This window comes from Manis pentadactyla, chromosome 2 (genome assembly GCF_030020395.1).
Source record: "Manis pentadactyla isolate mManPen7 chromosome 2, mManPen7.hap1, whole genome shotgun sequence".
NCBI lineage: Eukaryota > Metazoa > Chordata > Mammalia > Pholidota > Manidae > Manis > Manis pentadactyla.
This window is the reverse complement of record NC_080020.1, coordinates 54,412,434-54,438,498: the sequence shown is the minus strand read 5'-3', so window position 1 is coordinate 54,438,498 and position 26,065 is coordinate 54,412,434. Positions and strand designations below refer to the sequence as shown.

General features: G+C 39.4%; 1 long non-coding RNA gene across 1 annotated transcript in view; it reads left to right on the top strand.

The window, feature by feature from the left end:
* Window positions 1-16,907, top strand: part of LOC130680941 (uncharacterized) — a 130,370-nt gene extending 113,463 nt beyond the window's left edge. The window contains exons 2-3 of the long non-coding RNA XR_008993999.1: window positions 759-870; window positions 16,545-16,907. This is a non-coding gene — a long non-coding RNA (uncharacterized LOC130680941). The remainder of the gene's footprint in view (window positions 1-758; window positions 871-16,544) is intronic.
* Window positions 16,908-26,065: the final 9,158 nt, after the last annotated feature.

Genomic DNA, 26,065 nt, shown 5'->3' with positions numbered 1-26,065 from the left:
TCTCTCTCTCTCATTTTTCTATTTGTTGTGGGTAAAGAAAATGTCACATTACTGTAGATTAATTTCTTCAAATTCTTACTCACCAAGGTAGCAAAAGCTGGGAGCCAAACCCATTTGTTCCAGTCTGAAGGACTGGTCTCTTTCAAGCAATCAGCAGGAATAGCTCACAGATCTGTTCACATAATGGTAGTTGTTCAAAGAAAATCTGTAACTTAATTCCTGAGAAGGTACAGCAGAAGAATATGGTCCTTAAATTTGGAAATAACGTTAAAAAGATTTTTTTCAATTCATTTAAATTAAATTTTTTTTGAACAACCAGTATTAATCTCCAACTATATACAGTTGGCAAGTCAGACATCGAGGGTGGATAAAAGAGATTTGGGAACAGCGGGGAAAATGTGAAGCACAAGACTAGACACACAGAAGGTGCTCAGCAGATATTGGTTTTCCCCCTCAGTTTCTTTGTTTCTCCTGTGACTTGGGGACACATCCTCAAAGGTACTTGTAACTCAGCTCAGATATACACAGAGGTAGGTAAAGATGGGGGCAGTTGCCTAACATGACAGTCTATTCTGTACTCAGCATGGGACAGGACACTTTGCATACAAAAATCTCATTTCCTCATAGTTATTTTATTCCCATTTGTCAAAATATAAAATGGAGGCACTGAGAGATTAAATAAATTGCCTAATAATGTGTGATAGACAGAGAATGCAAATTAAATTCTGGTCATTCATAGCCATATTCATTTCATTCAGAACACATTTATTGATCACCTTGAATCCCTGAGGCTGAAGATTCAAACAAACAGGACATGCTCCAAATGCTCAAAGATCTTTCACCTGATGTGGGATGAAATGTATAAAACAAGTAAGTTTTTTAAAGTGAAAATATTACAGAGGTATGCTTCGTAGGAGAAAAAATAAAATGTCTCAGTTTGCCAGGAAGAAGAGAGGGTGGAGGGATAGGGATGACTTCACCAGGATGTGATAACAGAGGAGTCATGAAGAAACGGACAGGAGCCCATGGGGCAACCTACAGGAGAAGGGGAAGGTGGAGATGGCAGTGTGGCAGTGGGGGGAGGAGGAAGACCTGGGTGTTGGGGACTGCATGTGCTGGGTTCAGGGGACTTTCAGGAGCAGCAAGTCTTTCTGCTGATCTCCAGTGTGGGTGTGTGATGGGGGTGGCAGGGGATGAGCCTGGAGAAAGGAGCAGAGGCCAGGCAGGAGGGGCTTGTGTCAGGCTGAAGAGTTCAGACCTTACCTTGTAGGTTATGGGGACCCCAAAAAAGATTTAAGCAAGGGGATGACATTCTTAGAATCTTACAAATGAGGTCTGGGGAGGTTGAATAACTTGCCAAAATGGTGAAACCTAACTTAAAGCTTATCCACATGGCTCCAGAGGTGGAGTGCTTCGTGCTGTGCTGTATATCCTGTGTATTTTTACTCTGAAATAATTAAACATGATTTTCCCTGAAAAAATAAAAAGAATTATTGTAATTACTGTATCTTCTAAAGGTCCCTCATCAGTGTATGGAAGAAAGACTAGAAAGACACCTATTCAAGGACACAGAGAGACCTGAGAAGAGGCTTCTGCACTAGTCCTGGTAGGAGAGGCCAAGTCCCCAAACCAAAACAGTGGCTCAGAAATACACCTGCCTGGCCGCTGTTCCCTGCAGTCCAGCTTGGTGTCTCTCTGAAGCAGCTTTGTCCCCTCAGCGATGGGAATTGTCTTAAGGGGACAAGAGAATCCTGCTCACAGTCGTCGTCTGACCCTCATTCTCCGGTTCAGTCCGCCAGTTGGATTTTATGTAGGTTGTTGTCCCAGGGATGTTAACCTTGTAAGCGTCCTGAAATTAGCTTATTAGTCTCTCCTTTGCATCAAGTTAAGAAGACTCCTAATAAAGTATAACAGATTCCCTAGGAGGAAGACAGCATTATCAGCCACTAATGCCCTACCCTTAATTGCTTTATCAGATTAATTAGGTGGCTCCCCAGTAAGGCCCTAATCAAACTTCGGGGTGTTGGAGAACAAGTAAATGTTGATGAAGCAAGGGAGTAAATGAGATTCAAAGCAATGGGCACAAGCTGAGAAGAACTGCTCAGCAACTTGGGCTGAAGTGGAGCCCTAAATACACGGGAGACAGTCAGGAAAGAGAAAGACAGAGCTTTAAAGACAAAGCAGGCCAGCTGGGCTCATCAGGCATGGAACCCACTTGGGATACCCCTTTCTCCATCTATTACACGTCCTCTGTCAAAAAAAAGAGAGCTCTCACCTGAGATGTAGACAAATTAGTATGATTTCTGCCTTTCATCCAGCTCTTGTAATGTGCTGAGCAGAGTACTGGATGCTTTCTGTGCATTTCCTAGTCAACCCTCACTACCATGCTATGAGCTAGGTTTACTGTTTCCAGGTTTCCTAGGAGGAAACTAAGCTTGGAGAGCTTAGGTACACTGCTCCCAGTCATTTAGCTGAGTAGCAAAGTCAGAATTTGAATCTAGATCCATCTGGCTTCAAAGTCCTAACCACTAACTCAACTGCTGCACCGCTCCAGAAATCTCTGCTTCAGCTCTTCTGACCAGTGTGGGGTTCTTACAGCCTGCAGAGGCAGTCTGGCCTCTTAGGAGGCCTTGGATGCATTTGAAAAGGGCCAAGCCCCAGTCCTGCTCCCATTAGCACCCAGTCTGGACACCTAAATACCCCCTTATCATAGCCCGGAGCTGCTCCCTGGGGCTTGCCAGGAGAGTCATTATTCCTGCAGTTTGAGCACTAATAGAAGAGTTTACATCCCAAGTACATTGCTGGAGTCTTGCAGCAGCTACTGGTAGAGCTGGGATTACCACCCAGGTCTGTTTGACCTTAAAGTAAATGCTTGTCTACTGTATGACTCTGTCAGGAGATAATGCCTGAGCTGAACTTGAAGAGTGGATCATAGTGGTGGAGAAGAGTGAAAAATGTAGGCTGACTAGATGGAAGTAGAGATGAGTCCAAGACACTGTTTCAGGAATACTGACTATAAAAGAGAAGTAAGACTGGGGGTTGAAGATGACGCAAGGAGGAAGCAAGATTGATAGGAGCTCATTTTGTATTGGAAAGGCTTGGTCACATGTATAAGACAAGGAAAAGTCAATGAAGAGGGAAAGATGGAAGGTACACTAAAAATGGAATAAAATGGAAGAAACAAGGAACACAGCTAGGACAGGGACAGGGTCAGGGACAGGGGAGGAGGTCAGAAGTTGAGCACCTGCCTTGCAGAGGGTCTCTGTTTTTCTAGTGTTACAAGAAAATCATCTGCTGAGAGAGAGAATGGGGAACTGAAGGGTGGTAGAGACCAGGGAGGGAACTGAGTAAAACAGCTCCCATGGTGCATGGACACAGGAACTCTGGGACATGTGTAGGACTGGGGGAGGGGCTCTTCTGAGGCTGGAGCCACACAGCTCTGATTCCAGCCATGGAATGTTCTTCACTATCCCTTAGGGGCCCCAAGCAGAACTGGAGATATTCAACGACTATTGTATACAGGATGGGGGACCGGCAGACTCTGAGCAGGGCTCTGGGGTGGAAAAATGGTGAGCGAGAGGAGGGTGCTGATAGCTTATTTTAAACAGTGATGGATCAAGGCACAGGTTTGGAGGAAAGAGACCTATTCCCAGTTGAAGGAATAACAAACTGACCACCTTGACTTCTACATCTTTTCTAATAAATACCCCACACTGAAGTATTTTCTGTCCTCATGTGATGTCCTGGAGACTCAGAGAGGTTCAAGGAACATGCCCAAGTTCCCTCACCTTTTATGTATTGAAAAATTATTCCAAGGTTTTTTGGAACTGGTGCAGGGAGAGGAGGAGAAGATGCTTAAATCACATCTAAATAATATTTTATACTTACTTTTAAGAATGTGTACTTACTTTAAGATTTTATACTTATTCTTAGGAATATTTAAGACAGGAGGCTATGTCTTATATGTTATAATCTTAGGTCAGTAAATAAATTAATAGTAACTTCATGACATTTCAGGAACTGATGAGAAAGTATTTGTGCTGAATTCCATTTTTTCCCTTTCTTTTAACAAACGTCAGGGATATTTTCTATGTAAATAAAAAATGATTTTTATCATGCAGGTAGAGAAAGTTTTGTAAGTGTGCGTGCCAATCTTCGCAATGCTTGGAATGAGACACCACACTTTTACGGTGTGATTGGCAATCCACGTGGATTTCAAATTTCTTAATCTGCACTTATTAAGTGAATTTTTGGTTTTGGCTATTATCACATGTTAATTATAACATATCACAAATATTAGCCACATCAAGGAGGTTTTTCTTAATGGGAACAGAAATAATTTGCTTGGCTGTATTCAAAATAGGCTCAGACAAGAATTTGAAGAAGTTTACAAATAAGATTGCTCTTGAAAACTTTTTAATTCATTTTCAGGCCCCTCATCCATTATTTGATAAAGATAATTTGAGTCAAGTAAAGGGTGAAGTTCAAAATGAAAGCAATAAAGGATTTATTTTCAAATCTGATGATGACTATGTTCCCATAAGCATTCTAGTGAATTTAGATTTATAGACATATGTGACTCTGCAACGTGTTTTAAAATTACAGTGGATTCCCTGTGGTGCCATCTTTGACAGCTGGCCCTATGCAAATGTGAGCTTGGACTATTAACCACACAACATTACAGATGCATATGAGAAGCATGGTTCAGGCTGTCATTCCTTTTTTATTTTTAAAGAAATTAACTGGAAGAAATGTGAAAAGATTTGTTATTACAGAAGATGCTACAGAATTGCCTTCCCGATGTTTTTCCTCTTGGAGCTGAAAGAAATAGTCCACTGAATTATGTGTAATGAATAAGCACTTTTTGGGGAAGGAATTTCATTAAAATAATATTTTAAAAATCCAAAGTGAATTAAATCTGCCAAAATTTTGTGAACTGTTTTAAAAAAATAGTTCAATAAAAGTGCCAGAAAGCATTTGTGCTACAAGTTGATTCTGAATCACTGATAATGGAGTAAGTCCCCCGTTTATTACAAGTAACACACAATTTACAGTAGGTTTATGCTTCCATTTATTTTGTAAATGGGTAGTTCGGAGCTTAGGATATATCTTGCTGAAGAAAAACACTGCTGCACAGAACTAATACATGCCAGACTCTTATCGGGCTGGGAGTTTGAGATACCTAATCCTTTAGATACTTATATAGTAAGACCGCCCATTTTCCAAGTGAGAGTGGAGGCCCAGAGGTAACCTGCATGGAGCTGCAATGAAGATCAGCAGTGTCAGTCTGTGCTCTGTGTCCTGCGAGAGGACCGCAGCATTTGAGAGGAAGGACATGGAGCTCAGAGAAACTCTACCCACCTCTTAGTAACAGAGCAGGAAGTCTCACGAACTGTTGAAACAAAGGTTTCCGATTCCCTCTGTACACCTTGCCTTTTGGCTCAGCTGTCTTCAGGCCTCAGTGCCCCTGACACCTGTCCAGTCTCCCTTGCAGAAGAACTGAGGCTGCTTCTTGCCCAGACTGGAGCCTGGTTCCCAGCAGGGGCAGAAAGAGTATTTGGCCATGAGTTTCAGTACAGAGCTGGAGAAGGACCAGAAAACAGAACCCGACCCAGACTACAGGGACTCGCAGAGAGAGCTGGTCAGGATTCGAGGCGGTGGAGCCGAAACTGCAAGCAAGGGAGCTCTCTCTAGAAGAGGATGAGAAATGGGAGGTGGATGGGTTTCCAAGCCAGAAAGAGTTAGCAGCAGCCTTGTGGTCGTGGACGGACACAAGAGGGTAACTTAGCTGAGAAATAAGTCATTTATTCTTCATTTTTTTCTTGCAAGCTCTTGTGATGGTTTTAAAACATGTCTACAAATCCTTTCACACTCCTATCAAGTAGAGAAGCCTCTGGACCCTCCGCTTGACCTGAGTGGGTCTTTGGGCCTGCCTCAGCGAGCAGAATATGGTGAAGGTGGCACAGTCTCTTACAAGGCTCGATTAGAAAGACCCTGCAGTCTCTCCTGGTATCTCTTGGGAGACCCACTCTACTCACCCGGCGAGGCTTGGCCACCTTGTGAGGATCCCACTACGCTGAGACTGTGCTGACACCACGTGGAGAGGGGGCTAGCTGCCAAGGAGCCCCAGCCGTGGCAGCCCCAGCTGTTGGAGTACTCCCAGGCCCGGCATCAATTCTGAGAGTGGAAATGCCTTCTTCGTAATCCCAGGCCCTGCCGCCTGTTCACTGCCACCACATGAGGGGTCCCAGGAGAAAGCTGCCTAGCTGAGTCCTGTCAGCTCCATATTTGAGTGCAAAATAAAGAATTGCTCTTGCTTTGAGCCAGCTTGGTGTGGTTTGTAACCTACCAATAGATAACCTAAACAGAATAACTCTCCATAAAAGAGGCTTTTACTTTTCCTTTCTTAAAGGATAGGTATCCTGGAGGTCTGGAGCCTTCTTTGCGCTGGGAAAGGTTAAGAAGTTTTTTTTTTTTTTTCAAAAGCCTGCCTTTTTTAAAAAAAATAACAACAGCAAGATTAGGTTGGTTCCATTGGAACCAAGAAAGGGAAGGTTCCATTGATTAAACATGAGGGAACCCTGCTATGAGAAGGGATGCCTTCTAGAGCCAAGCAAAAGTGGAAGGGTGCTGCGCTGTGGTGGTTGAGAGCTGTGCCAGTGGCTGACTTGGGTGCAGAGGGAGCAGATGCCACACTCTGCAGAAAACCACGGAGGCCCAGATAATGAGGATCTCAGTGCAACCATGATGAACTTGACCCTCAGCTCTCCTCCCCAAGTTTTTTGAACTTGTATGTAATTCCTATGTAATGCTAGCTGGGAGGAGGGCCTCCTACACATGACTGATACTGAATTACCTATCATGTGATATGATTTTGAAAACTTAAGAAAATATCCTTTCTTATCCCAAGGATTATTAAACCAATCCTACCCAGTTATGCATACATTTGTGAATGAGAAATTTCCTTCACCAGAGGTGTTTGCTCTCCTTGAGGCTTTGATATTAGTAAATCAAATTAATTTCTCATTGATAAGAATCACAGGCAATGTAAAAAAATGAAAATTTAAGAATAATTAAGTCATGGTTGGATATGATCTGAAGCTTCAGAGGATCCATTAAACTGCCTTTGCTCCTGATAATCCCTATTCTTCCACTTCCAAAACAAAAGTCTTCCAAAGTTCCAAAATGGTTTGAGATTTTAAAGTTCTGAGGTGATTTTCATTTGTTTATTTGTTCTTACTGGTGGAGTTGTCAAATGAAGAAGTTTGTGTGACACAGAATGTCCAGGTACACATAGCTGTTGCTGTGAATCAAATTCTCTGTGTCCAGGGAATGCATCTTAAACTGTTCTCATTTTATTTCCAAGTAGCCTTTAAAATAACCAAATGAGACTAGTCATTTGGATTTAAACACCCAGAAACTGCTTGCTGGAAGCATTTATCCTTAATGTTGCCTCTTCCTCCTTCCTGGTCTCCCTAACAAAAAGTAACCAGACATTTGTCTTTGTCCATGAAACAAAATTAGATTGACTAAAGTCTCTTCTCAATATTTTTTTCTTTCTTAACTATGTATTACAGTTGGTCAAAGCAATTAGCAGCAATCCAACCCAGGTAGGAAGGTATTTTCAATAACCTGACAACCTGCTGAATTACAACTCCATGAAGGAGGCTTGGCCAGAATGTTGCTGGTGTGTTCAAATATATACACTGTTGAAAATCGAAGAGAAAAATAAAAGAAATTCTGTTAAAGGTGGCCCGAGATGAAGGCATTGAGACTCCCATTCCTGAGAACAGCTGATGAGTTCCTTTCAAGAGGAGGTGTACCCTGCATGCAGACAGGACATAAAGGGGCCAAAGGAGCAAATAAACAGAATGTGTTCTCAGAACTTTCAGCTCGATTGCCTCAAAGAAGTAAGAAAGAGATTAAATCAAAGCATTTTTAACAGATGCCCAAGTGCTTTTTAAAAATCAGCATCCTAACTGCTAGATGGTTAATGAAGGTCAGCTAGGCAACTTCCACAATTTGTCATTATGAGTTTAGTCCTGTGCCTTTATTAGGTAATGATGAGTAACTTCCTACCTAGCAACTGTTAGGGAGTATTTTTCCTCCAATATGTAAAGTTTTAAAAATACAAGTGCAAAATTGTAGCAAAGACTCAATTTAAAATTCATTTTTTTTTCTGGTAGGGCTGAAGGCAAATAAACCTCACAATAGCCATGTTTATGAAGTGAAATGAGAGTAATTGCTTTACTTACACCTGGAGGGGTCTGGGAATTAACCATTTTTTTGCTGACTTTTGACTTCAAGAGCCGAAGTTGAGGAGGATAAAGCTGAAGCAAACGCTGATGAAATGGCTTTTGCAGTACAGATTTCAGAGGCTAGAGGGCATAATTGTTTTAGTTGATCCAAGGCAATAAAAAGCAAAATCTAATAATCTGTTCGTAAACAGTGAACCTAGAGGTTTTAAAATTTGGATCATGAATGCAAGCTTGTTTCTCATTAGAAATCCAAGTCAGCATCTGCTGGAAGGAGCAGCAGAATAAAATGTGCATTATCTGTGGTTGTTATGGATACGTTTTGCAGAGGCCCGGGACTTGTGAGAGAAAATAGAACACACTCCAGGGCGCCCTTTGGTTTAGCATACTTTCTATCTTAGGTTTATGAAGCTGTCCACTTGGTCTTCACTTGGGCTTTTTCCTCCCCAATAGCAGCCCTCACCCCAAACATTATGTTTGTATTTATGTATACAATGTAATTGACAAGGATCTTGATAAGTAATTAAATATCATTATGAAATTGCAGGATTGATTCTAGGAAGTGAGATTATGTCTTTTTTTTTTTAATGACAGCAATAGACTTTTTTTTGGGTATAATTAATCTATAATTACACAAGGAACATTATGTTTACTAGACTCTCCCCATCACCAAGTACCCCCCACAAAGCCCATTACAGTCACTGTCCATCAGTGTAGTAAGATGCTGTAGAATCACTACTTGTCTTCTCTGTGTTGCACAGACCTCCCTGTACCCCCACCCCCACATTATACATGCTAATCATAATGTCCCCTTTCTTTCCCCCGCCCCTTATCCCTCCCTTCCCACCCATATTCCCCAGTCCCTTTCCCTTTGGTAACTATTAGTTCATTTTTGGATTCTGTGAGTCTGCTGCTGTTTTGCTCCTTCAGTTTTTTCTTTGTTCTTATACTCCACAGATGAGTGAAATCATTTGATACTTGTCTTCCTCCGCCTGGCTTATTTCACGGAGCATAATACCCTCTAGCTCCATCCATGTTGTTGCGAATGGTAGGATTTGTTTTCTTATGGCTGAGTAATATTCCATTGTGTATATGTACCACACCTTCTATATCCATTCATCTACTGATGGACACTTAGGCTGCTTCCATTTCTTGGCTATTGTGAATAGTGCTGCAATAAACATAGGGGTGTGTATGTCTTTTTCAAACTGGGCTGCTGCATTCTTAGGGTAAATTCCTAGGAGTGGAATTCCTGGGTCAAATGGTATTTCTATTTTTAGTTTTTTGAGGAACCTCCCTACTGCTTTCCACAATGGTTGAACTAATTTACATTCCCACCAGCAGTGTAGGAGGGTTCCCCTTTCTCCACAGCCTCACCAACATTTGTTGTTGTTTGTCTTTTGGATGGTGGCAATCCTTACTGGTGTGAGGTGATAACTCATTATGGTTTCAACGTGCATTTCTCTGATGACTAGTGATGTGGAGCATCTTTTCATGTGCCTGTTGGCCATCTGAATTTCTTCTTTGGAGAATTGTCTGTTCAGCTCCTCTGCCCATTCTTTAACTGGATTATTAGCATTTTGTTTGTTCAGGTGCATGAGCTCTTTATATATTTTGGATGTCAACCCTTTATCAGATCTGTCGTTTATGAATATATTCTCCCATGCTTTAGGATGCCTTTTTGTTCTATTGATGGTGTCCTTTGCTGTACAGAAGCTTTTCAGCTTGATATAGTCCCACTTTTTCATTTTTGCTTTTGTTTCCTTTGCCTGGGGAGATATGTTCATGAAGAAGTTGCTCATGTTTATGTCCAAGAGATTTTTGCCTATGTTTTTTTCTTAGAGTTTTATGGTTTCATGACTTACATTCACGTCTTTAATCCATTTCGAATTTACTTTTGTGTATGAAGTTAGACAATGATCCAGTTTCATTCTCTTACATGTAGCTGTCCAGTTTTGCCAACACCAGCTGCTCAAGAGGCTGTCATTTTCCCATTGTATGTCCATGGCTCCTTTTTCGTATATTAATTGACCATATATGTTTGGGTTAATATCTGGACTCTCTATTCTGTTCCACTGGTCTGTGGCTCTGTTTTTGTGCCAGTACCGAATTGTCTTAATTACTGTGGCTTTGTAGTAGAGCTTGAAGTTGGTAAGTGAGATCTTCCCTGCTTTATTCTTCCTTTTCAGGATTGCTTTGGCAATTCGGGACCTTTTGTGGTTCCATATGAATTTTAAAACTATTTGTTACAGTTCGTTGAAAAATGCTGTTGATATTTTGATAGGGATTGCATTGAATCTGTAGATTGCTTTAGGCAGGATGGCCATTTTGACAGTATTAATTCTTCCTAGGCAATAGTCTTTTTATTGTCCTTATTTTATGTAAGTGCAGTCCTGATGACCCACAGGGTGCATAGTTTAGTAAGCCAGAAAGTGGGCCCACATTCATCCCTCTTAACCAAGCAAAACTGCTCTGAATTCACAAGTTTCAAACTCCCCAAGTAGGTTTCACAGTAGTGTATTCACTGTGGTCTGAACTGAGCAAGGGAATGCTTATCACAAAATGCACTTACTTGTTCCACGTAATAAAGGTTGCCCTCTGTGTTGAAATGCCAAGACCAATGATTTGATTCATCTCCACTCCTGAAGCTTTGACAGAATCTTTTATTACAGTGACAAACTGGCACCAGTGAACATCAGGATCAATTTCAACCCAGCCATTTTGAGGATAAAGACTTTCTACCTTCTGCCGCTGGAGCCACGGACCAGTGCCACATGGTGATAGATGTGGCAGCGGATCATGGAGCTGCCCATGTCCAGCCCCAGCATGAAGCCTGTGCACCGAGAGTCCAGCTCGCTCAGCCTGGGGCAGCCCTGCTCTGGGACTGCGGGCAGCCTCGACATCCCAAACCCGCCAGCTTCTCCGCAGGAGTGCCTGACAGTGCGCTACACACGCCTGTACCGCCGGGGCTGTGCGCACCCGGCCGGGCTGCCACCCCCAGCCCACCCCCTCCTCGAGATCCCGAGATTATGTCTTTTATGAAAAGTTTCCTTTTAAAATGTTCACCTCTCAGTAAATTTTTTTCCGAAGAGATTAGCTAATTGATGACATGTAGTCCTAATGCTCTTTCTACCTTTTGGCCTCTTCCTATTTAGGATTTCTTGGGTCTTCTTTACTATTTTACCTTCTTTAATTTGATATACTTCTGGTCCCCACTCCTCACATATTACATGTGACCTTCTTCATTCATTTCTTATGCTTCTGTTCATGCAGCATAACCACATAGAAAGAGAACAGTGAGTAAGTAACCTTCACACTCACAAATTCCTGCTGAATTTTGTCATGTCTTTGCCTCACAAACCACTATTCTTATTACCACATTCAAATTTTTCTTGAGTGATAGTTGGTCTTTCCTCCCTTTCTGTACACTGAAAACCCTGACAGGATATTTGTAGACTAGTTAATGAAAGTACTCAAGGAAATGGTGGATTAATAAATTTCTCGATAAGGCACAAATGTCTTTGTAGATAAAATGTTAAACACATTTTGAAGCATATCTTTTCGACTCTACCTCCAAAACAGATTCCAAATCCTTATGTGGTGGGCAGAATTTCAGTCCCCGTTACCTTTGTCCCCTAGGGTTTCTCCTGTGAATATGTCATTTCACATGGCAGAATGGATTTTGCAGGTGTAATTAAGGTTATTAATCAGATGACTTTGAAACAGGAAGATTATCTTGGATTATCCAATGTAATTCCATGAGCTCTTAAAAGCAGAGATATTTCTCCAGCTGGTAGTAGAATATGAAATCAGATATTCAAAGCATGAGAAGAATTTGATGTGCCATTGTTGGCTTGAAGAGGAAGGGGGCCATATTAAAGAAGTTGGAGCCTAGCCCTGTAACCCTCAAGGGACTGAATTCTGCCAACAGCCTGAATGAGCTTGAAGGCAGAATCTTCTCAAGAGCCACCAGACAAGAACCCAGCCCAGCTGATACCTTGATTTCAGTCTTGTAAGACTCCAGTTGAGAGATGCTATGCCAAAGCTTCTAACCCATGGAACTGTGTTTGTGGTTATTTACAGTAACAGCAGAAAACTATTACACCTCCCTATTATGTGGGATTTAAAAAGTCTTTACTGTTAAAGCTGTTTTCATTTTAGTTCTTCTGTTATTTTTAATTGAAAAAAGTGTTGTGTCTTCTCAAGCTGTAAAAATAAGGCCTAGAATTAGAACATTCCCTTGTTTACTGATGCGTTATTGAATGTGTTTGCTTTTTGATAAAAGAATACAACTCTCTTTGTGTTGGCCATATGGCCGTCAGGGGCTAGGCTATGTGCTATTCAGTTGACAGATCCTACTTCAAATTCTCATAACAAATTTTATGTCCTAGAAAGGAATATAAATGATCAAATTGGGGGAAAAAATAGTAACCATCTCTGATGGAAAGAAGAACAAGAAACATTACTTTGAAAAGGAAGTAGCTATTATATGTCAATTATACTTAAATAAAAATGAATGAATGTTTTCAAAAAAGAAGCAGGTAAATAAGGAAACAGTTTATTTTTTAATCTGACTCCCAATATGCAAAATATCCAGGATTTCAGAAGCCAGCTACAGAGCAGGAATGTTTCTATTTTTCAGACTTATGAATTTCAGGCTACAAACTGGAGTATACAATAAGTAAAAAACTTTAAATTGGTAGCTTAATTGTTTACTTTTGAGTCCTGTAAGAAAAACTGCCAGACCAATAAAACAGGCAGGGAAAACCTTATTCAAGATTATGCAACAGAGGACAGAGACTTTTGCAACTGGGGAGAGAAATTGAACTCAACTCCATTGAAATGAGGATTTGTAAATGCTGGGGTGAGCTAATGGAAAAGTACTAGAGGACTTTCCAGGAGAGGTTGGTCAATGTGATTAGGTCATTCATATTTACTGATTTTGTCTGTCACTTTCAAAGTTAGGATTCTACTCTCCCCAGAGACTATGGGACAAAGGCTCTATCTTTCTTGATGATTACATTTCAAAGGGATGGCTCCCATGTCCTTGAGAAAGGTCATTCCTGGGTTGTAGCAAATTTACATTTCAAAGAGGCAAAGAAACGATATACAATTCCAAGTTTTCTTAAGTAAATGCCCTACGAAAATGTCAGTCAGAAACCTTGATTCTGGAAGAAGCTTGTCTAAAGTTTACCAAAGCTGAAGGAATGTCTGCACTATCTCAGTCAGTACCCATTTTGGTTAGCCTTCAGAAAATTTAAATACAGTCTTTTTGGAGAGTTTTACTTCCCAATGCCAAGACTCACTCCAACAACTACCTATCTCTCCTTGGCTGGGCCACATGTCTAGGCATCAGGGCCAGTGCCGATCCCTCTGAATATTAGTTGTCCACCCACACAGTTTACGGCAGAGTAGTCCATTGTGCTGGTTAGCTCCTTCCTGCTCCCAGACCAGCAGCTCTTTTGCTTTTGTCATAGTTGCGGTACAGGAATCTTACTTGTAAGTGGCCTGTGAGCCAGTCTGCTTAGATAACCAGGATAGTTCTCTCCCTGCCACATTCTTCATCTGATCAAACTAACAATATAGTTTGAATAAGAGAAGAGGAATAGAAGAAATTAAAAGAAAAAGGATACAGTTAATTTCTCAAACATATTTTCCTGCCACACATCCTAAAGAGTAGGTTGATTCATTCAGCAAACAGGAAAGCATTAAGAAGCTAATGCACATTTACATGCTAAGAAGCTAATGTGCATTTCAGGAAAACAAAGAAAATGCATCTCATTAGCCTAAAGTCATTAGAGTCTGAGTTTAACCATCCATTCAGTGTAGTTTGTATAATATTCAAAGAACTTGTCCGAATTAGAACAGTAAATTTAAGTATTAAATAATTTTTTTTCTCAATGGCACCCGATACTGAAAACCATAGTAATCATTCCTTTTTAAAATACGCTTTTGACTCTCACATTCTTAAAAGTTTTTGAGTGTATGCTATTGTTCACTATACAGGGATTTTCACATTTTTAAGTTTTTTTCTTGACCTTTCTGATAATCACATTTAATGAAAAAGAATAGGGTAGTGTATAACATACCACATAGAATGCATCTATTTATGTAATTCTGCAAAAACAAGGTTAGTTTTGCACATAATCTCTGTACAGGAAGATGAGGCCTATGATAAAATTCTTAGAGATCATTTATGTGTTGAATAAGGCTCTGGTGTCTATGTCAGGAATAACATCAAAAGTCCATGGGATGATTTCTGAGGAGACTGAGAGATAAAAATACCTAGTTTCTTTTTTAGAAAACCTTAGGAGTTTTAAATAGCACAGCAGACATTGATAAACATTAAGGTTGAACTACTCAGTTCATAATGTTGCCATGACAGCAGATCTTGAAAACTGAAAGTGAGGATACAGATGAATAAAAATTTGGGCTGTGACCTTATAAAAGGATCAAATCCTTAATTTTTCTGAAATGAAATTTCCAATGGACAAGGTTTTTGTAGGAGATCCCTGGGTAAGAAGGGTGCTCCCACTGGTATTTCCTTCTCTCTGCCTCCTAAGGGTTTTTTGGATGCTACCCCACCCAGCCTCTTGAGTCTTTCTGCTTCCCTCGACTGTTGGCTGAAAAATGGCAAAAAAAATTCCATTCCTTAGTAACTGTAGAGAAAATGGAAATTTTATGGCCAGAATTCTCACCTTGCCTGATTCTGATATTGCCCATTATATGCCAATTTAAACTGTTTACTGATGGAAGAGGCACCTGGAGCAAACTGTCAGTCCTGGAAGTACTGGCTCAGGGAAGGGGTGGAGAGGACACAAGCACCTGGGCTTAACTGGTCAGGCATCCGCCAGTCACCACAGAGACCTGCCCACAGAGTTCCTCCCAGTGCTGGCAGGAAGGAGAGAGCTGAGAGAGCAGTGGGAGCAGAGAGTCAGAGAGCCCCAGGGGTGCAGAGAGGAAGCAGGGGACAGAAGCTGCTGAGCCTCCGTGCTGGGAAAGGAAGAGAACTCCATGCTGGGGAGAAGGCGGGAGCAGAGCAGGAGTCGGCAGAGACGGAGGTGGAGACTGTTTTTGCTGCTTGTATGTAGCCAGGTAACTGCTGTGAGAATAAACTTGGTATGATCCTCTTTTAACCCCCAACTTTCTGTAGTTTTATTTAGTCTTTTTGAATCCATAGTGAACTTGCCCCAAGTGGGGAATCCCCTCCTCCAGAGCAACAGAAACAACAGAAATAGCTTGGAATGCTCCAAGAGAAATTCTAATAAGGAAACAAAGGAAAACAAAAAATAGCTAAAAAACAATATATTTTAGCTCCCCAAATAATTTGTCAGTGATCCCCAGGTGTGGCTCTTGGCTTGAGAAGTTTGTGGAACTGTGTCTAGGGAGACTACCCAGTCCTAGCTTTCCCAGGGTTTCCTGGTTTTACTGAAAGTCCCAATCCCGGGAAACCCCGTTGTCTTGGGCAAACCGGGAAGGCAGGTCCATCTACCTGTCTGTTAGACCTTATTTTGCCTTATGTTCCAAACCTTGGACTTTTTTCTATCCGACTCCTCCAGTATTTCTTTAAGGTAGACACCGATGATAAGAAGGTTGAATGAGCTAGTCTCAGTCTGAGAACAGTCTCATTTATTCAAATATGTTAGTAGGGCAATGGCTCATCAAAGGGCCATCCAACCACAGACTTGTAAAGGGGTATTTCACCATAGACCACAACCAGTGCTCTTGGAAAGAGAAGTTATCAAAGCCCAAGAGTAGACAGCTGCCCAAAAGTTTATCTCAAGTATTACAGGTGCTAAGATCAAAGAAACACTGTATCTGTAGGTACTGTGAGTAGTCAGTGTAAATAGTCAAACAATAGCTATTCAACTGAGTATTGTGTAAACAGTTAAAGTGGCTTTGAAGACTTCACCAAATAAATCCAGCACAGCTTTAGTAGACCCAACCCACAAGTCTGAACAAAGAGTACACTCTCAAAATATTAAACACCATGTGTGAGTAATTAGAGATGGAGATGGACTTTACTAAGAGTAGCGCTGCCATTAACCTCAAATACCAGTGGAATTTTTATAAATAATTTTTATTCTTTTATGTGTACTAATGTAGAAAAAAATGAAATATACAAAAAGAATAGGGAAGACAATGGAAATCACCAATAATCTTATTACAGAGATATCCACAGCTTATATTTTATCATTTCTACCTGATCTTTCTCTGTATATACTAACACATATGTATATGTATCATATAGACACAAGGTACATGTGGTTTTCTAATTTTATTTGACAGAACACTTTTTATGGGCTAAAAATGTGTGTACTCCTCCAAATTCAAATGTTCAAATCCTAATCCCTGATGTGATATTTGGAGATGGAGCCTTCTGACTGTAATCAGGGTTGGATTAGGATATGAGAGTGGGACCTTCATGAGGATGTTAATGCCCTTATAAGAAGAGACACCAGAGAACTTGCCCTCTCTCTCTCCCTGCCATGTGAGAACACAGCAAGAAGGCAGCCTCTACAAGCCAGGAAGAGAGCTTTCACCAGGAACCAAATGATCTTGGACTTACCAGCCTCCAGAACTGTGAGAAATAAATTTCTGTTGTTTAAACCACTCAGTCTGTGGTATTTCATTATGGTATCCTGAGCAGACTAAGATGATATTACATCATGAAGTTTTCCTATAGTAAGTATTCTTCAAACACAACATTTATAATAGCTAGTCATCTACCATACAGCATGAATGTACCATAACTTATTTTACCAAACTGCTATCTTAATTTATTAAGATATGTAAAACACACTTTTGGTTGCTCTTTCTATTCCAAAAAGAACAATGCTTTTATTCAGGAATATATTCCTCCTCCATGTAGCCGTGTACATCAAAGAGAAATAATTTCCCTAAGAGATCCAGCAGTGGACCTGGCTGGTCTAAAAATAATATAATTTCCTTTCCCAGTGGTTGGTTCAGAAATGGCATTTTGCTACTACTAGTCAAAGGAAATCTTGATGGAGAGATTTAAGCAAGTTTTCTCATATCTACAACAGAGCCATGAGAAGAAATAGTCTCACTTCTTATAGACATTGTGAATTGTAGATGTACTGCCACCTTACTTTTTGACAGCTCTGAAGATCACAGAAGAGATTAACGGAAGGTCTTGTTTTAGTTCTTTGATGACATTGATGAATCACTGAATCACAACCCTGAAGCCTACCTCTATCTCTGTACTTCCTGTTATGTGAGATAAGTTTCCTCTGTATTTAAGTCAGCTTGTATCAGGGTTTCTGGTACTTGCAGCTGGTATTCTGACATAAAATATTTTATAAATTTTGCTGTTAAACTATTTTTGTGAATAAATCTTTGTCCACATCTCAGATTATTTCCCAGAATAGACTCTCTGAAGGGAAAATGCTGGGTCAGAAGGTATGAACGTGTTTTATATTCTTCATATCTACTGCCAAATTTATTCTGAGAAAGGCTATATCAGTTTGCATTCCTGTCAGTAATATATGAGCAATTATTTCAATGTTCTTTACTAGCATCAAATACTATTATTTTTAAAGCTTTTTGTTGATGTGATACAGAAATAATGGTATCATGCTGTAATATCAGTTTGTATCTTTGTTAAATGGTTGGACATATTTTCATATTCAGTATTTATCAGTCATTTGTATTTAGTTATCTATACATTGTCTACTCATGTCCTTAGCTGCTTTTTCTTACTATGTTCTTATATGGAATTTGAGGATAAATAGTCATTTTTAAAGTTAGCAATAATGTACATTTTACTTTAGTGTATTTTGGGTTTGGATAGAAAGGCAATTATCACAGGACAGAAACTGATCTTGGCATTATAGTTCATAAAATGGAAAAAAAAAATCCTAAAACTCACTAGAGACATAGAAAGCTTCTCTTCTTTATAAGATGTTCATATCTATGAACTTCAGGTAAATTCATGAAAGAGTTTAATAGTTGCAATCCAAATTAACATGGAATGTCCTAATTTTCTTTAATCTTAGTATTTACAGGCTATCTAACTTCTCATTTTAAAGTTTTATTTATGACTGGTTCAGCAATATTTAGGTTTTTCTCTACTGCTTTCTTTAATAACCCACTAAGACTGCCCTCATGCATCCTCTTGCTAAAAATCATTTTATGTCAAGGTTTAGCAAATTTATGATCAACTGGAGAGAAACATGGGTATGTGAAATAAAAAATGAGCTCTAATAATAATACATACTCAAGATATAGGAGGCAGAACTTGTCCATTTTTATTCTGGAAGTACCAGTTTTCAGCATTTCTACAACCCTGGAATGTAGTATAATGCAATCTTCATTATTAATGTGTTCAATTATACCTTTTTATATAGGTTGGCATTAGCTAGGTGCTCTCTTGAGAGAAAAAGGGAGAAATGATGAATGATACTCATTCCCTCACTGCCAAACTCCTCCCACAACTTTGGCTGGATTGGAAAGAAGAATATTATATAGTGTGGCAGCCTGCTTTGCCCCAGATGTTATGTCAGAAGGCAAATCTGTTTCACCTTTGGGTCTGGCATGTATTATGTAGGAAGAGTGGCAGCCTACTTAGTGTGATTCAACAGACCCCTCCCAGGCAGGAGTGCAGGAATCAGGAATCCTGGATGGCTGGTCGTCAAGTCACATGGGCCTTATCCTAAAGGTCAGTCCACAGATGGGGCAGAAGGGCTGCGATCACTCAGATTTGGGGGCAGGACTTTAGTGGCCCAGGGGCAGCTGGCAAGGGTAAAATAGGATGGCAGAATTGTTACTGATGGAGGAGGTACTATTCTTCCTGGGATCCTGTCTTGGAGATGATGAGGAATGAAGCCAGCAAACGAGTACAGAGCAACCAGCAAGGCTTTTAATGAGGAGTGTTAAGGAAAGAAAAAGACTCCAGCTAATCAGGAGAGGGGCTCCAAGAGAGGATGCTGTTAGGGCTGCAGTGCCTATGGTATATTAGCACAAAAATGAAGAAATTTACATGATTGGCAGGGGCCTGTTGCTAGGGCCCAGCTCAGTTCAAAAGGAAAAATTTCCATATTTTTCAGGCTGAATTTTCCAGGTGTCCAGGGTGTGGCTTCTTGTTTACTGGGAAGCCTTGACCCTAGGTCCCTCTGACTGTAACTTAACAGGGGGCCTTGAAACTTACCCAGGGTCTTGAACTCTATCTCCTGCATCCCACTAACACCTGCCTCCGGATCAGAGAAAAAAGCAAATCCTGGAGACTGAAATACACAGCGGTGGAAACAGCTTCAGTCAGAGGACAGTGTGTTCTCCAGATTTGACTGGCAGCAAAGGAGACTCAGAAATGTAGAATATCAATGGTTGACTCTGGACAACACAAATTCCAAGTCTATTGAAGGGTAATAAATCCCTGCAAACTAGTTTTAGTAAAAGAAAGATACAATGGGACATCATAGACCCCAAGGGCAAGAATTCAAGAAGGTTGTGGAGTCAAGAACAGGAAAATCACCTGGAATTCAGGTCATGTTCTGCCATCTCTGCCTCTCAGTGCACATCTGATTCTTTTTTTTCTACATGCCTGTGGATAACTCACCTTGGGCCACATACAATGTGGCAGCTTCCAGCTCCTGACTTCACATGTTATAGGCCAGTCATAGAGTCTGTGACTCTCTATCACCCTCTTTTTTGCAGCTGTTACCTGACAAGGGTCTGCTGCCTGATGCACCTGTAAGCCAAACATGGGACACCAGCTTTTACAAAAGGAAAAAGCTTCATTGTCAGGTGGCTGAGCAAAGAGACGGTAGGCTAGCTCAAATCTGTCTCCTTGAATCCAGAGGAAGAACAGAAGTTATGCAAAAGGTTTATGCTTATTTAGTAGAGTTTATACATATTGAACAAAGCTTGGTGAAATTTACAAAGTCAGGGCAGGACTGTTCTTCTGTGGTCATGTGTGGGATGTTGTAGAAAGCTGTGTTCTAAAAATAGCTAAACCCCACCCAGAGGTAGTGATTTTAGTGTGGTAATAAGGAAAGGCAAATTGAGGACATCTGGAACTGCTGCTGTGCATGCCTCCCAATCTGCTTTAAGCTTGTTCCAGGCACAGCTGAAATTTCTCACAGCTCCCTGAATTCCTATTGGCTCTGAAAAATAAGGCTGATACATTTTGCTATTATTTTGTTCCTTTTGGTGTCCTCAGCCTACAGTTTCAACTCAGATTAACCCTGTGGGGTAGGGTTTTACAGCCTTTTCTCTCTAGAAAAGTAGATGATAGATAAATAGATAACTATCCCAATTTCTATTCACTGATTGGCATATCCCAGCCTATCAGCTAAGTTCCTGGCAGGTAGGGTCACAGGGAACAGATAGGGCCATGAGAACTCAACTCTGGGGAGCAGAGTGAGAGGTGGTAGCAGAATGGACAGTTAAGAGGTTATTGTGAACCATCTAGTCAAATTTTGAATCTCATTAGATTGGAGGAGAGGCAGAGTGAGGTTGCTGATATACTGCCTGCTTCATATGATATTGGCCTTTGCTTTATGGACCCAGCTATTGCTGAATTAGGAACAGTGTAAGTCAGTACTGACATAGTTCCTCTCTCAAGAAAACTTCTAAGGAATTGGTTGTATAAGTGTACAAACATATAAGTATATATGTTTAATATTTATTTATTTTTGTACTTAAAATGTACTGAAAACTTTTTTCCATGATGGAGTAATAGGGTCTGAATTTGCCCCCTATCTTCAACATTAAAAAATCAGATGAAATATATAAAACAATACATTTTCATCATTAGACATGGGGAGTACAGGACTGTAATATACCAGAGAGGAAGCCTATAATCATCCCAGTTTACTGCCTGGAGAGGCTATAGCACATGTAAAGGAACCCAAACAGAGCTTGACAGTTTCATGAGTTGAAGCCTGGGGAGACCAAGGTGGCTAGAATTTGTAGGGCAAAGTAATGGAGAGAGAAGGAAGCTGCGTAGAGACAGAGCTCCAAAGATCTATAAAGGGCTTTCCTCATATCTTCATCTGAGTAAGCATGCATGTGGAGAAACTATCCAAGGCCAGGGAATGAACCAACAGAAAGAAACAGGTATAAGCATAAACATTGCTGGAATTAATGAACAAATAGGTGAATACCAGCCCAAATGAAAAATTTCCTGGTACATGAGACCCCTCAATGGGCTAATACCTTAGTGGTGGTGAATAAAGACTAAATTAATATCTATTTATATTAAGATATTACAAAATAATAATAATAATAGGAACTAACATTTATTAAAAGGTATTTATGTGCCAGGCACTGTCCATTGTGCTTTATAAGAATTAACTTACTTAATTTTTTGTAGTAATCATATTAGGTAAGTATTATTATTATCCTCATAAACTGATAGATTAAGTAAGTTTCCTAAGGCAGTATAGAAATAACCAGGATTCTAACCTAGGCATTCTGATCTCACAGCCTAAGATTAGAATGTTTGAGTTGAAAGAAACCTTAGAGACTGTGCATTCTAACCCCCTCCCTTTACAGATGAGCAAGCTTAGATTCACAGAGCTGATGTGTTTTGACCTTCAAAAAGGATAACAGAACATTCAGAAACATTTACAAATTATTTGCCTTATTTAATTTATAAACTTATTATCTTCAAACCATAAACACTTCCAGAAAATGGCACGGTGTCATTACAATTGAGTTACAGGGCAGCAGCAGATACAGAAAGCTGCTTCTAGGAACTGCTGTCTTAATCAAAGAGTAGAGTGTGCAGAACCTAATAAATGTATTGAAATCCTTGGAAGAGAGAGAGATGCTGTCAGAGGAGGAGGGTTAACGCAAAGAGTGTATGGGTTAAAGCATAGCAGCAGATTAGGTTGAAAATTGAAAATGAAGAAAGATAAAGAGGACAGAAATACAGTAACTTATCTATAAATAAGCACTCATAATTGACATTATATGAAACTTATTTGTGCTTGTGTGTATGAAAATGTAATACCCTAAAAGTCTGTAGTCTGGAGTTACTTTTCCATTAATATAGATATAGTGTGGTAAGAAATGAAGTCCTGTATTCCTACTAATTCCACATTTGTTTTTCATCTTTGAAAATAAACAAAATAGATTCTCAGATGAGCTATTTTTACCACCCCCTAAGTAGGATTTAAAATTTTATATCATGTTTTGGAAATGGTTATATTTTATTATTTCTAGTAAAAGGTTTTTTTCACCTCATATATTTAACTATATCTGTAAACAGCTATTAACAGCAAAATAATTCTGTGTAATAATTCTGATGGTGAGACTTTTGCAAAGAAATTATACATAGAGTATGTCCTGCATTCCCAATGTCCGGACATAAACAGATCATTAAAATAAGTTGCAACTGAGACATAAGAAATCAATGTAGACAACAAAGCAGACAGGCAGAGATTTCTCAAGAGTAACCTCATATTTATGGGGTAGAAAGGCTGGTGGTTTTAGATTAAGTTTTTGTCTGATGAAGTTGAAGTCAAAAGAGTCCCCAAGTTCCCAAAGGATAGGCCACCTCAGGGGTTCAAACATTGAATGTTAAATTAAAATGTGATTTTGACTTTGATTATGATGAAAAAAGATATGGTCTTCTATTATTCATTCTTAATTTATTATTCAGTCTAATTATCCTTTGGGGTACTTTTTTAGATTAAAAGAGAATATTCATGGTGACAACCACATACTAAAAAAAAAAATCCTGAAGCACATTTGGATCTTTTGCCCACTTTTATTAGAAGGCAAAAAAAAATATTCATTAGAATGAGTATATATTTCCCATAAACAAGTATAGCTTCCAACTTCTCAAACTCTGGGGACATTTATTCCTCTAAGATCTACGTCTGGAGTAAACACCAGTCTCTCTCTCTCCTTAAGGAGATAGGTTGTCAGTGCTTTCTTTCTGTGAAGCAATAACTGAAGTCTCTACTAAATAAACTCAGTGGCTGAGATATTTATAGGAAATAAACCCAAGGCTAAAAAGCTAAAGGGTTTTTCACTCTAGGATATGATGATAACTGAGTATTTCCAGGAGCACACCCTTAGGTTAACACAGTTATACAGAATTGGGCATCTCTCTCCACCTTTCCATTTTTCTTCAAGATTTTTTTTTACTAACTCTCCACATTCAGAAGGTAGCTCTAAAAATTTTGTAAAAAATTTCTCATTTTCCCCATAACAAATAATTTACTTTTAAACTGTCAGTCCTTAACCTCACTGTGAACTCACTAATTATGAAGTTATCACACAGCATTCAAAATTTACAGGTAAGGGCTTGGTCATCTGCTACAAGAAGCACAGGGAAAACATTTATTAGAACACATGATTTAGAATCACTTAAAACTATAGTCATGTGATAAGGTAACAATTTTGAAAAAGCCATAAGCTCTGTCCTTTGGGGAGATTGTGATTTGACTGTTTACTACCTTAGTTTATTTCACTTCTAAAATCCAGTTTGTCAACTATATAAAGAAAATGGGGTTTCCAAATAAAATAGAGTCTCTGCTTACTTATTGCTATATTGTGAAAAAAACAGTGAAACAGATTTTCACCAGATTTGTAGGGTATGTTTGGGATGGTCTGATGCAACAATAAACAAACCCAAAGTAGGTTACAAGGGTGTATACACAATTCATTTTGAAAAGTCACTAAGATGGCACTTCAAAGATACAGGAAATATCCCCCAGAACAACTGCAGGCTTTCAGATTTGCATGGGCGAGCCAGTCCCGTGTACACATATCTTCCATGTGTCTCCAGGGCAGGTAAAAGCAGTGATTATTTATTTCACAGTGACTAGTGATTGTCCAGACTAATGCTGGCATGAACCAGTTGATGCTGCAAATATTTTTTAACATGTGAATCTGTAATCAATTCTAGTTTGTTCTTAGAAATGGAAATCATCTTAATTTCTTTTTTATATTGTAAGGGTTCCTTAAATTGGGAATTTAGAGGGTGAAAGCTAATTTATTTTATGGCACAGTTTCACTGAAACAAATCCATTTATTTGTGAAATGAACTGTTTTAACATAATGAAAATTTCTGCTTATGAATTGTTTTGAATTCATATCCTGTAGCAGATGCTGTCAGTGTCCCATAGGTCCAACCTGAAGCACACCAGTAGCTTTAGTGCTAGTTCCCATATATACCAAGGACTTCCTTCCTTAAGCACCTGTATCTCCTTGTCAGCCTGTTTATGCTGCAGACCAGAAATGCCAGGGAATTCATCTCTTTAGGAACAACAGTCAATCAATGGGGGATGAGAATTGATAGATAAGTGTGCCAGCTTCCTTCTTCATCGGTGGGTCAGTTCTGAGCCATGTTCTACAGTCTCTCAGAGTTCCCAAGGAAACTGAGCCTGCACAGTAAGATAGTAATACAGCCTTTATTGGCTGTCCTCCTTTCTCTGCCTACCTCCTTATACTGTGCTTCTGGAGATCATCTCCCAGAAGAGCTTACATACATCCAAAACCTTGTCTCGTTTGCTTTGAGGGCAATCCATACTAAGATAAATTTAAAGCATTGGCAATTTCTTATCTTGATCGCACTTTTTTTTTCTTTTGTACATCTAGTTTGGTGATCAAAATCACAAGCTTTTGCATTAGAGCTACATTAAAATCATGGCTTCATGTCTAGTTAGCTGTGTAATTTAGGGCAAGTGACTTAACCTCTGTGAGCTTCAGTCTTCTGTACTTATAAAGTGGGGATAATAACAGCACCTTCGTTAAGATATTGTATCTTGTTGTGTTTGTTAAATTAGATAATACACTTAGAATAATGCCCAATACGTATAGTAAATATGCAATAGATGTCAGCTGTGGTTGCTTGGTTTAAAAACAGCTTCTTGTTTTATTCTAAAATATTTTGAATATGTCTATGTTCTAAATATGTCTATCATCTAAAATTAATTACTTATTCTTCAGGTGGGTTCATAGGGAGGTTACTTACTGAGAATGATATAGTAAGAAACATCTGGAGAAATCTTCCTTGCCGGAAGTCTATCCTAGTCATTCATTGTCTTGATTGTGAGAAGGAAAATGAAAACTTATTTTCTTCTCCTATCCCTAGGTGCAATTTAAATCATACCATTTCCATGAAGCTTCCTCCAATCATTCTGGCTAAGTGGATTTTCCTTTCTCCCACTGATGATAGATATCATTAGTATCTGCATTATTCATTTTAACATTTAACTATATACATTGTGATGGTTAATTTTATGTGTCAACTTGGCTAGTCCACAGTACCCAGATACTGGGTCATAGATTATTCCAGATGTTTCTGTGAAAGTATTTTTTAGATGAGATTCACATTAAAATCAGTAAACTTTGAGTAAAGCAAAATACCTTCAATAATGCAGTTGAGCCTCATCCAACCAGTTGAAGGCCTTACTAGAAAAAGACTAATCTCCTTGGAGGATGGGGGGTTCTGCCATCAGACTGCCTCTGGGCTTGAACTGCTAACATGACTCTTCCCTGGTCAGCTAGAGTACTCTACAGATTTTTTAATTTTTCAACCTCCATAATTCTGTGGGCGAATTCCTTAAAATAGCTATCTTTCTAAAATCTCTATTGGTTTCTGTTTCTCTGGAGAATTTACACTAATACAATCTTCATAAATGCACATTCAAAATTTAGTGTTTTAGGAAATGGTATGATAGAAATAATCTTTGATGACATTTAAGAACACATTTACTAATATTTAGTCATTTAATTTATAAAATTTAATGAAATACAAATATATAAGCCAATTATAATTTTCTTCACACTTTTTGATGAAAACAAATGTTTTAGGATCAGTAAGGCAAATT